General features: G+C 37.9%; 2 long non-coding RNA genes across 4 annotated transcripts in view; one reads left to right on the top strand and one right to left on the bottom strand.

Annotated features, from left to right (window-relative positions):
- Nucleotides 1-9376, bottom strand: part of LOC139045166 (uncharacterized) — a 91315-nt gene extending 81939 nt beyond the window's left edge. The window contains exon 1 of one of the 2 annotated variants that reach the window (XR_011503050.1): nucleotides 9284-9376. This is a non-coding gene — a long non-coding RNA (uncharacterized lncRNA). The remainder of the gene's footprint in view (nucleotides 1-9283) is intronic. The other variant, XR_011503049.1, reaches the window with a different exon arrangement.
- Nucleotides 9377-12552: 3176 nt separating this feature from the next.
- Nucleotides 12553-16720, top strand: part of LOC139045165 (uncharacterized) — an 85231-nt gene continuing 81063 nt past the window's right edge. The window contains exons 1-2 of one of the 2 annotated variants that reach the window (XR_011503048.1): nucleotides 12553-12899; nucleotides 14750-14838. This is a non-coding gene — a long non-coding RNA (uncharacterized lncRNA). The remainder of the gene's footprint in view (nucleotides 12900-14749; nucleotides 14839-16720) is intronic. The other variant, XR_011503047.1, reaches the window with a different exon arrangement.

The following is a 16720-nucleotide window of genomic DNA, read 5'->3' as shown; positions in this document are numbered from 1 at the left end:
TTATGACAACTCTTTCTTTCCAGTTGCTAAGGCTTAAACATTGGGAAGCATCTTTGAATCCCTTCTTTGTCCCATACCCCACATCTAAACCACTAGCAAATCCTACTGGCTTGACCTTCCACTTATATGCAAAATTCAATCACTAGGATTTCTAGGACTACACTTTCCCTCCACTTCATTCATACAAGTCCCCTTGCTGTCCTCCGACATTCTAGTCACATCCTCAACTCAGAGCATTTGCTCTTCCTATTCCATCTGTGGAATGTTCTTTTCTAGACGTCTGCATGGTTTCACTTATCACTTCCTCTGTGAAGTTTTCCTGGCCGCCCAATCTAAAATCTACTCCTGTAACACTTCCCGTCCCAACTCTAGAGTTATTTTTCTCCTTACCATTTATCATTATATTTTTTCTCTTAGTTTTCTTTCGTTTGCAGGTTTTCTCAATCAAAATATAAGCTTCACGAAATAAGATAATTTTGTTGTTGTTGTTTAGCCCTGTATCCTCAGCTCCCACAACAGTTCCGGATACACAGTAGGTGTTCAATAAATACTCCACCATTCTCTCCAGGCAATATATTGGAAGAAGTGAAGGAGAAACTTTCAGTTCTTTTTTATAAGATTTTAAAGAATATGGTCATTGGTGAATTTTACTTTCCTTTCTTTGTATGTTTCAAAAAATAGCATGAGGCAAAACTGCTTTGTGGTAAAATTGGAAGTTCTAACAACATTTTTCTCATTGGTTAATAATTTCAAAATTTTGGTTCTAACTACTTATTATTCTTGTCAGATCGTGTTCTCATAGATCCCAAAATAGAAAGCCTTGTTAATTGCTTTCATAGGTGAAAGAAAATGACTTCTTGTTATGAGTCAGGACAACTTGGCCAATGTGATTATTTATTTATACCAAGTTAAGGAAGTTTCAGGCTGGTTTTTATGTCAGGGCCATCTGTAAGTGGAGATTCCATCAGAAGAGCAAGGCAGCCAGAAGGCTGTACAGGAAGGAGCTCCAAAAGAGCCACAAATTGGGAAAGCCAGGTGTGCGATGTTCAGAATTCTAGGAAATAAGATAAATATTAGATGGAGGAAACTGATGACCATGGATAATGAAGCCTTGCATTGAATTGGATTTTAGGTGAAGATTCCCACACACATTTATGGGAATCCGAAGAAGCTACGTGGGTCCCCAGCTATAACTGGGATAAGGTAGAAGCTGGCAACTTACTGAAATCAGAAAGTAAAGCAGTGACCAAGGCAGAAACCTGAATCTGAGTGACACTCACAATAATAGGGAAGGCTCTGAAACAGGACATTAGAGGCTGTTGTCAGCAAAACAGGATAAAGTTTGGCTAATGCAGAAGCCTGGTAGTCAGTGCTGGGATTAAATGCCCCTGTTCAATGACTGTGGATTTGAGATAGGAACGCAGTGGTCACTCATGGGGCACAGTGCCTTGGGTTGTCTCAATTCTGAGGCAGAGATTGCATTGGTACGTCCATCCTGCCTCATGTCAACATTGGTCTGTGCCCTTGCAGGGTGGAGATGACATGGGATCAAAGGAAGTTAGTAAAGTAGTTTATCTGTTTTTTTTAACAAACATTTTTTTCACTGTGACAAATTATCTACATTTATTCCTTCAACCAATAGTTATTTCATTACTTCCTAAATGTCACCCTGAGCCAGGCACTGATAATAGAGCAACAAATAAGACAGATCCAATCTTTGATCTCATGGAACTTTGCTTTAGTCATAGCTTTTCTCTTTAATGTATTATCCTATATGGAATACATGTTTAAAACATTTCTTTTAATTTTATGTCTTGTTCTACCTTGAAACATTTTTACATTTCAGTCTGAAATGAAATGGTCTTTAGAGGGATTTCACAATGAACTGAGGAACTGCCCAGAGGGCTCTTTCCTTCAGTTCATAGCTGTCTGGGGTCATTCCCAACCCTAAGGAGTCATAGATGCTCACATTTGGAAGAGATGCTAGATATTTTCTAGACCGTTTCTAGACCAATTCCTTATTTTATATGCCTGTGGCCCAGAGAAGATATAAGGCATGCTAAAATTTACGTAAAAAATAGTCAACTCATTTGGGATTAGAATGGGAATCTCCTGAAACCACAGATGATTGCTTTCCCTCAATGATGCTACCCAACAGGCTTCATATTAAAGCCACATCCTAGACTGGATTTTTTGTTTGCCAATCACATCAGTGCATACCTTGCCATTCCCTTCAAATTAGAGCATTCGCATTCTTTCTCTGGAAAAAAATTGGCTTTCATTTATCTGTCTGTATTTCCCTTCTATGTACCACATAAAAGGGATTGCTGAAAAAAAATTAGGTCATTGAAAGCTATTAAAAATAAAGAAAAGATGCTTTGCTATACATTTCAACCTGAAAAATCAAAGTATGTAGTTAGTCTTTAATATTTTAAAAAAGAAAAGTTGACATTGTAAAAAGGAGATTTTTTTTAAATCAAAAGACTTTGGATGAAAAATCATTTGAGTAAAAGATCAACTGTGTTCACAGGTGCATCCCTCATCATCTTTTCCTTTTTGTTTTCACTAGTCAGAAACATTTCTATTCAAGAATCATATCTGAGGAAAACCAGCCTTGGGAAGAGGAGGAGAGACAGCAACCTCTTTTCTTAACTGGCCATTGGTATAGTCCCCTGTTGGTTGGCTGGTGTTGCTGCTGATAACCAGTGATGGGCCATGGCGAGCTCTACACAGCAGGTGAGCCATCACTTATTTCTGTTAGGATGGGTGAGGAGTCTTCTCCTGATGTCATCACACTCCCCTGAGGTGGCCTTCAGTTTCCATCACTCCCTCATCCGTCTACCCTTATCTCCTTTTCCCTCACATTTCCACCCGGGAGAAATCAGTACAACCTGCAGCTCAAGGGAAGTCTGGAAAGTAAAAAAGAAAGCAAAACTTTAACAGCGTGTTACTGCCTTACATCTCTTGAGCTTTATGTTTTATTTAGCACCTTGCCGGGTCCTTCCTCAGCATGATTCACTGTCAATCGTTCTGAGGGAGCTTCTTGGTACTACAGGACTCTCCCTCTATCTACCTGCACAGAGTTGTCTTCAAGATTCATTTGCTCCTGATCACAATCCAGTTTTACCATGGAAGCCCAAGGTCTCTAAACCAGCAGAGGTCGCTGCTGATTCCAAGTGGTAGAAGCATTCTCAATGCTAGCCACTTCAAGGATTTAGGCTGAGGACTCTTGAGGTTACCAAGAGAACTTCTCTATGAACCTTTTTAGGGGCTTCAAATGGACTGCTGACCATGGACATAGATTAATCACATCAGATGTCTGAATACTTGGGTTTTAGTCTGAATATGCCTACAACATCAAAACTAGCTTTTCTCTCTCTTCTTTCCATTTTCATCATGCTCAACTACCACCCAAAATACAAAGTCCTTTAGTCACCTATACTCTATTACCCTATTATATACAGACACTGTTCTAAGCATTGTGCATACAGAGGTACATGAGAGTACATGGAGTGTATATATTAGACTAATAAGTTGTAGCCAGTGTATTAAGGTATCTCAAATCTATGACATAAAAAATACGAATTTTTTTTCTCTATCTGTTTTCTATTGAGTTCAATTTTTGTTCTTAATCCTTTCTTGGGAAGATTCCAAAATTCTCTGGTAATTTTTGCTTGTTAAAAGTTAACTTTCTTCAGTTAAAAACTCCAGTATCATATCTGATTCATAGCCTTACAGCTCTCCTTTCTTCTGGCAATTGTTGGGAGCAGAGTGGAGTAAGAGGCAAAGAGACAAGTGTCTCTATTCCCAACTTGTGTTTGTTTGTTGTCACGTTTTCGGCAAATGCTTCTTGGCATCTGGTACCTTGTGTATGACAGGTATCCAAACTCTGCCTCTCTTGTCAGGCCTGAAATGAGATTTTCACATGACGTTCTGAGGTCTTTGACCATAGAACCCCACAGATGGAGAGATGTAATTCTAATGCTGCCTCTTGCATTGCCTCAGCTCCCATCCCAGTGGTGTACTCAACAGAATCTCTCTGCTGGTGTCACCTTGATTGGATATCATCAAAATAGCCAAAGTCCAACTACCTTATGGGGTATCCACTCATGAGAAACATCCTCATACCTGCCTCACCATCTAATAAGATTGCTGTCTTTCCTCTCCTCTTGCCAGGTCATTGCCCTGTGTTTAGGTAGTCACACTGACATGATAGCTCAAGTAGACATACAGTGGGGAATGGACTACTACTATTTCCTTCTTGCAGACACCCCCAATTTCTACCTTTTGTCATACTTGGCTTTGGGGGAGTGGTGAGGCAGAACACTCTGCCTCTCTGTTCCCCAGCCATCTCCATAGATTCTCTATGGGATGGTTGTGTGTTGTGGTATTGAGAGAAGGGCCAATTTTCTTGCGTCTAAATAAAACTTGAAGAGAATTGCCTGCTTCTAGTTATAGATTTTTTTTAAATTTCCTTTTTTTAACAAAGAAAAATGAATATAGGGACAATTAATATCTCTTGTTTTCAACTGTGAGAACAAGTTGCCAATCCTAGACTTGCAGTAAATCCCAATGAACGTTCTTTACCAACCAAATAATAAACAGGCAAATATCAGATAATAATAAAAATGTGAAAATAAAACAAGGTTATGTGTCAGAGCTGTTAGCTCGAGAGGTTATAACATTGAGAACACGTTTAGCTGAGACGCAAATGACCAGAAAGATCAATGATACAAAGATCCCGGGGGAGGAGGGCACAGATAATTGTAGGCAGAGAAAATAACTAGCAAGTAAGTGAAAACTTCCCAGAATGAGAATGAACCTAGCATCTCTGAAGAAGGGAAAAAGTCACGGTGGCTGTAGCACAGTTTGAGAGGAGAATGATAGGAGATTGTTTGAAGAGGGAGACAGAGAGAGATGATGGCGGCTGAAACAGGGGTGCCGAGTTGACTTGGTTGAATTGGGGTATATTTCAGGGTAGAGTTAAAAGAATTTGCTGATGGATTAGATGTGGGCTCAAGCAGCAAGAGAAAAAGGGAAATAAAAACTGACTCGTTGGTGTTGGACTTTAACAGCTATAAGGACAATGGTACCACTTACTGAAATGACAAAGACTAGAGGAAGAACAGATTGTTTTTGCTGTTTGTATTAGTTTGCTAGGGCTGCCCTCACAAAGTATCATGGACTACATGGTCTAAACAACAGAAATTTATTTCTCACAGTTCTAGAGGCTAGAAGTCCAAGACCAAGGTGTCAGCAGAGTTTGTTTCTTCAGAGGTCTCTCTCCTTGGCTTGTAGATGGTCAACTTTCCCCTGTGTCTTCACATTATCTTCCCACTGTACCTGTCTGTGTCCAAGTTTCCTTTACTTATAAGGAAGTCAATTTTGTTGAATTAGGGCCCACACTAATGATAATTTTATCTTAACTATCTGTTTAAAGACCCTATTCCCAATTACAGTTATATTCTGAGGTACTGGGGGTTAGGACTTCAACATATGAATTTTTAAGGGACATGATTCATCCCATGATACTGTTGTTGTTGATTTGTATATATTTTGGTGGAAGAAAATGAAGGATATCATAAGCTCTGTTTTGAAAATTGCTTTAGGACATTGAAGATAGGAGATAAAGAATACTCAGTCATCTTAAAGGGATACTTCATATCTCACATACTATGAGTAGTGTTGGCATTCCGTTTCCCCAGGTATCACCAGACAATACACCTTCCTCTTCATGGAAGCTCTTTATATGTTGGATACTTCTGTTTATAAGTGGTTTGTGCCAGCAGTCGAAGCTAATCTCCATGCCAATGCCTTCTTACATTTTAGGTTCATACTTTTTTCTTTCCTCAGAACTTTGACATCTGTTTCACGATTTGCCTCTTCACTTTAACTACTGCCATCACTCTGGACATGACTTCAACACTGATGGGGACAAAACTGCCAACATAATAGTCTCATTACTCCTAAATAATTTTGACTCTTACAAGCTTAACTCTACTTCACTTTACCCCTTCTCTCTAATGACCACAGTTTTCATTCCTTCAACAGTCATTGTGCACATACAATGTACCATCCTCCATGAAACTGCTGGGGATGCACAAAGAGGAGTAATACCTGCTCTCTGCTCTCAAGTAGTTCTTGTTCTTGAGGAGGAAGGAGACAAGTGAAAAAAACCTATTATAAAATAAATTCATTATTTGGTATTCATTTACTCAACAAATATTAAACAGTAGTAGCTAACACTGTTGAGTGCTATCATTGCTCTGTAGGCTTGACATATGTTAACTCATTTTAATTGTCTCAAAAACCCTATGAGATAAGACCTATTATCATCCCTGTTTTGTAGTCGAAAAAACTGAGATATTATAAGGTCAAATAACTAAGTTATTCAAGGTCACACAGTGTGTAAGTATCAGAGCTGGAACTCAAACCTAAACAGTCTGGCTTCAGAGTCCATTCAATCACTACACCATGCTGACTCTTCTGTAAGTACAATTATGCAGCGAATCTAAACTGACATTCTTGAAGTGATACCTATGCACCTGATGTCGCCTAGCATAAAGAAATGGCAACTGATCTACCTAGTCAGTCCTGTCTAGGGTCCAGAGCAGCCCCCCTCCCCACCACCAGCCTGCCAATTTGGCAGTCATCGCTGCCCTGCCAATAATGAATGTATCAGAGAGACAAAAAGGAGTTTGGGCATCATGAGCTTAGGATTTGGGTAAAGGTGTCAGAATAACATGTAGTAAAATATACTGGAGCTTTAGTGAACCCACCATGTTCTCAAGAAGAGCTTTCCTTTAGTATCATGGCCAAGCCAAGACTCATCCCAAGGGTGTGAATGGACCTGATTCCAAGGGAAAAGGGAGCAGAGAAAGTAGTGAGGAAAAGTCAAAAGAGGAGTGGAGCCCACCATTCCTGACAATGGGTACAACCTCAGAAGAGTTCCCTCTTTTGCCTCCAAATTGAAATGGATCCCATTTCTCTATAAGAAAAATTCTTGCTCTGGCTGTATACTGCTTGTGCTCAGCAGCAGCACTTGTAAATTTGGAAGCTCTTAAGAAAAAAATTGGGCACGGGCCAAGGGCAGTCAGAAAGTGAATGAAAATCTTTCTGAAAATTTTGTTGATGATGGAAAATCTGGCACAGAAAATATGTCTGGCAGCAAACCTATCTTTTGTAACAAGGAATCAAATGTGCATACACCATTCTTTGTTTTATAATGGATTATTTGTGTCCTTACTATTAATGTTTTCAAGAAAGATATTTATTGAAAGATAGCCACCTTTGTATCTCTTCACTAGGCACTATGGTAATATGAATGAGTCTTAGATCCAAGGTATGCATTTGGGGTGGAATAGCTTTGGAGGAAAAGGCATGGGATTCACGCCTTGAAAGAGGAAGTGTTTTTGGCTAAGCAATAAAGTACACACTTTAAGGGAGGAAATAGCATGAACTAAGACATTGAGAAAAGAATGAGTCAATACCAAGTACATGGAAGAGTCTGGTCTGATTCAGAGAGAGTACAGAGGAGGTTAAGGAGTGGTGGAATATTGTGAAGTTTGTAGCACGTACTGGAAGGTAACATACAACCTTGGATTTAGCTCGACTTTGCAACATAGAAGCAGTAAGACTCAGGCCAAGTTAGGTTACTTTTCACAGCCTCAGTTTCCCCATTTTTTTCACCACCATGAATTAAATGAGGTAATATGACACATTTAGCACAATACCTAGGAAAAATGTTAGCTTTTATTGTTTTTACCATCATCATTAGTATTCTAAAAGTAACAAAGGCTAGTCTGTGACTATCTTGAAAAATGTATGAGATTGGATTTGATATTGTAGACAGTGTTAAATTCTTGAGCAGAATAAAGTGATAAACTCTGAATAAAGTGATAAAATTTCATCTGATAGCACATTAAAGATAAATTGGGAGAGAATAATAAGAATATATGACTTTGATCTCTTGCCAGGGACACGAATCTTCATAAAGATAGAATCCCTAATTGGAAGTTGGAAAAACCACCTCGTCGTTGTTCAGAAATACTCTATTTAAAATTTCCAATTTTTCTATAATCTAGGCACTTAAACTGTGCCCTTTTCTGTTTTCTTTTTCTGACAGTTTGGTGCCATTTTATTAATTATACTCATCTTCAAAGGCACCGAGTAGGGGCCTGGAAAGGAGATAGAACACAAATTAGATTTTTCTACTTGCCTGGAGAAGGGTAACACTATTGGCCACTTCAGGACTTCTTTGTGGCTCTCATTGTTTCTTAATATTCCCTTTTCCATGAATGTATTTTATGGATTGCTCCCCCATGCTTTGGAAGAAGGGACAGTGAGAGAAATGACCACACAATGGACAATTGTGCAATTTCAGAGCACAACTCTCTGGTACCTATTAAGTATTTTGTATTTAATTGGTAACTTAATAGATCAAATTGCATATTATTCTAATTATACAAAGCTGTATTGAAAATAAATGATGAATGTATCTCATTCTTTTTATAAGAACACTGTTAATTACTAAATAATGGTTTAATGATATGCAACTGGGTTAATCACATCATGGCATATTGTAATATGCCAATTTTATATCAATCCCAGGCAGCAAATAATCAAACATAATCTTCAAATGCATACATTTAAGATAGAACCATAATCTCCATTAGTTGGAAAATAGGATTATCTGATTACACTCACATCTACTTAAAAAAAAAATCCTATTGCTACCAAAGTAACTAAACTTTGCTTTAGCCAATTCAAATTTTCTTTGTATATTTTGTTTTTTGTCTTAAACATTGATTTCCCTACTTTCAAAATGTGAAAAAAATTTATATCATGAAATGAGTTGAGAATAGGAACTTAATATGTACTTTCTGATGATAGTTGTGAAAAAAATTAAGCCTCTAGCCTAACTTAAACGAATCTGTTTGTCTTTGTATTGCTATAATGGCATATTCGTCAGGCAGGATAGCAGCTTAATTTTTTCTTAGTAGTCCATTTATTTGTGCAAGATTTATATTCAAATCCATGCTGTTGGAGTCAGTCATTGTCAGTCTTACAGAAGACTTCCTTCACTATTTCTTGTAATCTTATTGGTGTCACATTTTGAGTACACATTTCAGTTCTATCCTTCAAAATTTTTATTGCATTTGGATTTGCACAGATGGAACAAAAATAAATTTCTAAGACATCGGCTGAAAAATAAAACATTTCTGTCTCTTCAAAACACTTTAAAAGATAAGAAAATATAAAGACCTGTAATGATTTTTCTTACCTTTCTCCACTCAGCAGTGTGACATGGGGCATTTACACTCCTAGATGGCATCAGTACAGAATGCGAGCATCTCTTTGAAATCAGATATTTCTGTGGCCTGTCAGATTCTAGGGAGGGTGAAAAAGAGAGCTGGCTGGGTGGAATGAATGTAGTGAAGAATTATGGGAAATGTAGTAGGAAATAGTAACTCAATGACAGTGATACAAGTAAAGGGGAAAGGACAATAACATTTGAAACGTAAAGATCCTAATATCTGAACTGACTAGGCTGTGCCATTGTAGTGGTCACCCAGGAGAGTCAAATATAGGAAACACAGCAGAAGATTATAAAAGTATTATCTGTAAGCGATCGCCACCATGCTTCTGGACTCAAGACCTTGGGAACTGAATTTGAATATACTTCTGCATCAGCCTGGAATCAGCCTTGAAACAGTCTGGCGTGAAACTAAACTTCCTAAAATACTGATTCAGCTTTGTCAGTCCTGCACAGAGCTCTTCAGAGGGCCTGACAGCTCTCTCGGCCTCTGTTTCAGACCCGTAGAATGTGTTTTGTTTGGTTCACACTATGTGTTTTTTTAAAAAAAGCCAATGTGTTAGAATTGGAATATGTCATGTAAATACTCAATTTCTGACTTTCCTTAGAAATTGGTACATCTAACAATATTGAATCCAGATTTCCTTGCTGACACAACAGATTGGAATTGAGAGAGGCATATCATTAAACCAGGGAGTATATTTCCCACAGCACACATCGATCCCTCTTCTCTCCCTTATACTGTGGCCAACTATTAACTGCGGTTTATCATCAACCTTATAGCTTATTTTACAGGCTTTTTTATTAACACTAGAAAACCTTTTTTTTTTCTTGAGGAAGATTGGCCCAGAGCTAACATCTACTGTCAATCTTCCTCTTTTTTTTATTTCTCCCCAAACCCCAGTACATAAGTGTATATCCTAGTTGTAAATCATTCTAGTTCTTCTGTTTGGGAAGCCTCCACAGTGTGGCTTGATGAGTGATGTGTAGGTCTGCACCCAGGATCAGAGTTAGCAAACCCGGGCCACTGAAGCAGAGTGCATGAACTTAACCCCTCAGTCACAGGGTCAGTCCCCTTTTTCTTACCTGTTGCATTTTTGTCATCTTCTAGGAAACCTACTAAGAATTTGAATTTGTGGCATCTGCTTTTTTGGCTCCCTGTTATCCATGGTCTGTGATTAAACTACTCAGCCTGCCATATGTTTGATGTTCTCTCACTGTGTATCAGTCATTTATTCAAGACGTGTTTATTGAATGCTTGCCATAGTGCTCCACACTGGAGCAGTGGTGGTGGCACTAGTGGAGGGACACAAGGGTGAAATAAGCACAGTCCCTGCTCTCAAGGATCCCAGAGTCTATGAGGACAGAGAGATTTCATAGAATTTAAATTCAGTGTAGTGATAGGTGCTCTAAAGGAGTGTGTTCATAAAATATTAATGTTACAGAAATACACAGGAGAGCAAAATCAATTCAAACTCAATTCAAACTGCTTTGACAGAGGAGATGACAGCTGGACTATACTCTGAAGAACTTTATGAAGCTTTGTAGATAAATATTCAATGTTTTTGCTAGTAACAATAATGTTCACAAGTCTTTGATACTCCCTTTTTTGGAAATTACTCCTTTTCTTTGTTACGGAAACAACTAGACGTTTTGGAGACTTTCCCCTCTTCATCCTCATCGTTTTCAGGATAAACTCTCTTGAGGTTCAGCACTGCTTCCACCTTCCATCTGCTTCCCAAGAACCCTCAGAACTCAAAGGTGCTCTATGGTCCTCACCTAATTCTAGTTTAGCTATTATATGGGTAAAATGTTCTTGTGCTGGGCAGTCTGAAACAATTTACAATTTGCATGAGTATTGTGTTTTCTCAGTTCTGAGCAATTGTCTTGCTCATTTGGGGTGTGTGTGTGTGTGTGTGTGTGTGTAGAGGATACAGAAATAGACAATGATGGAACATTTTCTGAACTCTTAGCATAATTTGAGATTTAAAAACACTGACATTGACAAATCACTTCCTAATACTCAGAGTTATCATTAATTAAGTTAGATCTTTTGCTGGAGAATCAAACAGTATTCTTTTCTTATATTCTATTTTTCTGAGTTAATTCAAGAAAGATTATTTATCTTCAGTAATTCATACTGCACAAGACAGAACTAATGCATCTTGGTTTATTTTGGTTTTAAATGATCTATTTATAAATCCTAGAAGAGCTGGCATTTATATAAATAACTGACAGAAGATGAATGGCCAACATTAGAATCTGTACCAGGACTGACCAAAGTATAATGCATAGCCTGGGAAATGGATTTGTCACCTTTTGAGATGAAGCAAACACTATTTGTTTGTCAAAGTGTAGACTTATTTATTATATTTGACCTAATATTGGATGCTTAAACTCATAATTTGAAAAAGAAAAGTGTAATCTTTATATCTATTCTTAAATAATCAAATAGAATTAAGAAAATAAGTTTTTCAGCAACAAAGACATATTTGACGCAACATATATAATATAATATATATCATGCAAATATAATTTAGGGGTTTTTTTGTCCATTAGCAAAAGCTCTCAAATGAACTGTATACATGCCTCCTTAAAAGAAAACCACAAAGGAAATGAAAGTTTTCCTGAAATCCTTAAATTGAGATATTTTAATGCTTTCTATTCTCCCTTTGCATATCAGAAAAGGTATCAAGGTATACTTCAAATTAGAGAATTCCAGATACTTAACTTCTAAACAGTATTTATTTAAACATTCAGGCATTTTAAGCTATGCACTAGTGTTCCTTTTTCCCAATAATTTAACTTAATTCAATGGCACTAATTAATAAAAATCGATGTATTCTTTGTGAGGCACAAATACAACTAATGTACTTCTTCCTGAATCATAATTTGAAAGCTATCAATCAAGACATTGGAAGAAGAAGTCTTGGCTCTACCGTTTTGAAATGAGACCAAAACTTAATAGAGAGCACTTTCTACTCAATTTTGGATTGCTTTGTAAAGTACAATTCCCAATTGGCACCAATGATTTTCGAATTCACAGAACAGGAAATTCCACTTAGATTGCTGTCCACATTCTTCTGTTGCTCCAATTGAATTTATTTGTATTGTTTTGCACTGTTATCATGGTTACACTCTTGATCCCACTGAATGGTAGAAATACACATCTTTTAAATGTCTATTGTTAGAATAGGAAACAGCCTTGATTGTGAGACATTATTCGTTACTTGAATGAGCACAGAGTGGTAGCTGGGGTTACAAGCAGGAATCTATTATACAAGACAGATATCCACTACAAGAAACCAACATGGTTTGAGGGATCAATTCCAGAAAGCTTAGATAGGCTCCCCTGGGATTATAACACAGTGCCAAAGAGTCATATGAAGCTCATGAAATGCCAGGGTATCCATCATAAGGGCAGGGTACAAAAGTGGGGAATTTAATAGACCAATAGTTCTCTGGCCATGCAAACCAAACTCCAGCCAGCAGACCAGAAAAAGTCTGGAACTAGTCCCATGGAAGTGAATGACAAGGCATAAGAAGGGTACAAGGGACACAGGCAAAGGAACTGAGTTTCAAGGTAAGTCTGTGCTTGTGAGTAGGTTACTCATTTGACTTATATTTATAGATGATTACTATGTGCTGAGTATCTGCTAGAGCTGAGAATGAAAAGTGAGTAAGATACAGCCCTTATTCTTAAGGATCTCATAGCTTAGTGACTTATTTAGGCACTTGCACAGAATGTTGTGTACAATGAAGGAAATCACTGGTTGATAAAGGCACCAGAGATTATGCAAGTTTTGATGAAAGGCAGCTAATTCATCCTGAAGGATTATGCAGTAGGGAGGTGAAAGGCATTCCAGATTAGGAAACAGAATGAACAAAGACACTGAATGGTGTGTGTTCAAGGTATCAGAAGTGTTTCACTCTTGGATGAGCATAAAGTAAAATTAATGCGTAGCTGGTGAAATAGGCAGATTTCAAGTCAGGGGGACCTTATTTTCCTATTGTACAATATTCTGTTCTGTATATGATAGGAAGTCACTGAAAGGATTTAATTAGGGGAGTTTTATAGGTAAATATTTCATTTTACTTTGATTATTCCTGCAGCTGTGTAGATGATAGAAAGGAAAGGTTAAACCAGAAGGCAGTTTGGAGGGTGTTACAGTAGTTCTGAGAAATAACAAGGTCTGTCCCATGAGAATGAGTTTAGCTGGATTAAAGATAGAGGTGGTAACAGATTTGAAATGTATTTAGGAAGTAGAGGAGGAAAAAATGATTTGACATGCAATGGTTATGGCAGAGACGATGTTGTGTTCTCAGCTTGCCCCTTTACTTTTCCTCCAAAGCTAAAAGATAAACCACATTTTCCAGCCTTGATTGCAGTGAAGGTGGTCTTAGGACTTTGTACTACCACTGGAATATAGCTAGGATTGTTATTTGTTACTTCAGGTCCTGGGTCACAAAAACGTTTTGCAATCTCGCAGTTATTCCTCTGACTCCTTTGGATGCATAGGGCTCTGAGAAGTCCTCCAAGCCGCCAGGAGAGGACGTAGACTTCATAGAAGGAGTCTGCATCCCTGAATGACTCTCAGAAGCAAAGCCTCATTACTGACCTGGATTGAACTTCACTGTATTTAATTAAACATTTGTTGCTATAAAGTGATTTACCTTACACAACTTACATAAGTGAAAAAATGAACCAAATGAACATATTTACATTGGAAAGGATCATTTCAGTTTTGACATGGTGAATTTGAGGTGATTATGAAGTGATTACCAAAAAGGTGAAACCGTAAGAGCAGATGTCATTCAGGAGAGTGTGTGACTAAGGAAAATAGTAAATAAAAGTTGAAATTCTGGGAGCACCAAAAGTTAGAAGACAGAATATAAGAAAAACAAGGAGCTGAAGCTGGAGGAGAGTCAAGGTCAAATCAAGGGGGACTTCACTTTGCTTTTAAGGTGTTAGAATTTGACTCTTCAGATGATGGGAAGTCTCTGATTGATTTAATTAGGGAAGTGAGATGGTAAGATTTGCACTGTAGTTAGGTTACTCTTGTAACTCAGATGACACGTCAGCCTAAAAGACCAGAGAAGAGTTAAGAGGCTACTACAGCAGCCTTCAGGGTTAACGTGAAGCTGTCTTGGAAACAAAGTAAGTAAAATTTCAAGGACAGAAAATTTGTTTAATGGAGATAATGATCAAAGGTGCCAAAAACAAGAGAGAGTTTCATTTTTATAACACTGAATTTGGCAATATAATAGTCAACAGGGACTTTAGTCATTTGTGATGGGGTGAAGCGTAACCAGAAGTGGGAAAACAGAGACTGTGAAAGTACACAGGCTTTGTGAGAATGTAGTGGAAGAAACTGGATTGTAGCCAGAGGCACGTATGGAGGGTTAAGTGATTTTTATGTTGATTTTTGTTAGGATGGAAAAGGTGTAAACATATTTACATGCTACAGGGAAAAAGTCAGAAGAGAAAGAGACGGAGCTTGAAGATTCTGCAGAAGGAAGAGGTAACTGAGATGGTAAAGTTCCAAGAGTAGAAGAGGAAGTGGAATCAAAGTTCAAATTGGTGAAGGAGTTAACTTGAACAGGACATGAGGGAAACCTTATTATCAGAGACTAGAGGAAAGGAAGCAAGGAGCTACAGCGTTAATGTCTGTAGGCGTGGATGGCAAAAAGATGAAATGGTCCATGCCCGATTTCCTCTGTCTTCTCTAGAAGAGATGAGCAAAGATGTTGAACAAGGTGTTGGGAAATGCATATTTAGAATGGTCATCGAGGGGCCGGCTCAGTGGCACAATGGTTAAGTTCCCACGTTCTGTTTCAGGGGCCCGGGGTTCATTGGTTTGGATCCCGGGTGTGGACATAGCACCACTTGGCAAGCCATGCTGTGATAGGCGTCCCACATATAAAATAGAGGAAGATGGGCACAGATGTTAGCTCAGGGCCATTCTTCCTCAGCAAAAGAGGAGGATTGGTGGGAGATGTTAGCTCAGGGCTAATCTTCCTCAAAAAGGAAAAAAAAGAATGGTCATCAAGGGCACCAGAACATTGTAACCAAGGACAAATGAAAAGACCTATATACATGGTTCTGAACATTATTTTTACTCAAGAAAATTTGAAGCCAAGGATAATAATTGGTATGAAGTTTCAAAATTCCTGTTATAATGGCCAATTCAAGTGTTAGGTTTCAGTTTCTACAGCCAAGTATTTGGTAGTGATTTGGGGGTTTAAATGTAATGATATTTTGTGATGAACACTGTCATTGCTACAGTACCTTTTCTATTGACATATTTACCAAGTATATAAACATATTTACCATATAATGAAAAAAATAAAATAATGTATACTGTATAGTCACTTACACAGGACCTTTCTCCCATCTTCATTTATTAATCCCACCTGGGAACACAGGTAGACAGGAGTTCATTTCGTTACTAATTCTACCTCTCAATTTTCATTTCTCACCTATCACCCTAAAGCATGAACATAGGACAAGGAAAAATTCTTCCTGAAATAGATATCAAAGGATGTTGGCTCTTTGTTCATGGAAGAATTTCATGAAATAAGATTGCCTATAAAATAAGCCCCAGGTGGTGTTGATAACAAAATCAATACTATTATGGAAATGTCAAACACCGCTTCCTCGGAGAGACTTTTCCTGAAACACTCAGGTTCAGTTGGAAGCGTCCCCTCAGAGCTCTTTTATGAAACCAAACACAGCTCTGACATAGCACTCGATGTGAGAGAATTAGGTTCCCTTATCTGCCTGCCATAATAAACTCAGTGTCTTGAGAATTGGGACTGTAGCTTATTCATTATATTTCTAGCATTTCAAAGACTGCTTGGTACATTGTACGCAATAACAAACCGGTAATTGAATAAAGTATTGAAAATAAGTGAATTATTGAATAAAAAAGTAGACGAATATTCTCACATTCAGAGAAGATATAGATTTCTTTGGTTTAGTACTAGACCACAAAGGTAAAGCAACAGCTTATTTCCTCAAAACAAAAATTAAAAAAAGAAAAGAAAAAAAAAGTAAACTTTTCCTTTGTTGGCTGCAAGAAGAAGCAGAACATATATCTCATTAATACATACAATAGCTGGTGTCATCCTTATTTACTTAGAAAAGCTAAAGAAAAATGGAAGAAATGCCAAGGAGCAAAACATGTGCTATTTGCCTTCATGAGCAATGCTGCAATACACAATATGATTGGCAAAAGGCTACTTTTTGGCCTGGTAGTCTATGGCTCAGGAAGAGAAACTTCAATTAACAGCTCAAGTCACTGCACTGCCGCAGGGATGTAAATCTCAGAGTAGACAGACCTCTTGTATTGGCTTTTGGGTTTGCTAAGCAAAGAAGAAACATGGAAAAGCTTTCTGCAGATT

Source organism: Equus asinus, chromosome 4 (assembly GCF_041296235.1).
Source record: "Equus asinus isolate D_3611 breed Donkey chromosome 4, EquAss-T2T_v2, whole genome shotgun sequence".
In the NCBI taxonomy this organism is placed as follows: domain Eukaryota; kingdom Metazoa; phylum Chordata; class Mammalia; order Perissodactyla; family Equidae; genus Equus; species Equus asinus.
This window is presented reverse-complemented; position numbering and strand designations above follow the sequence as displayed.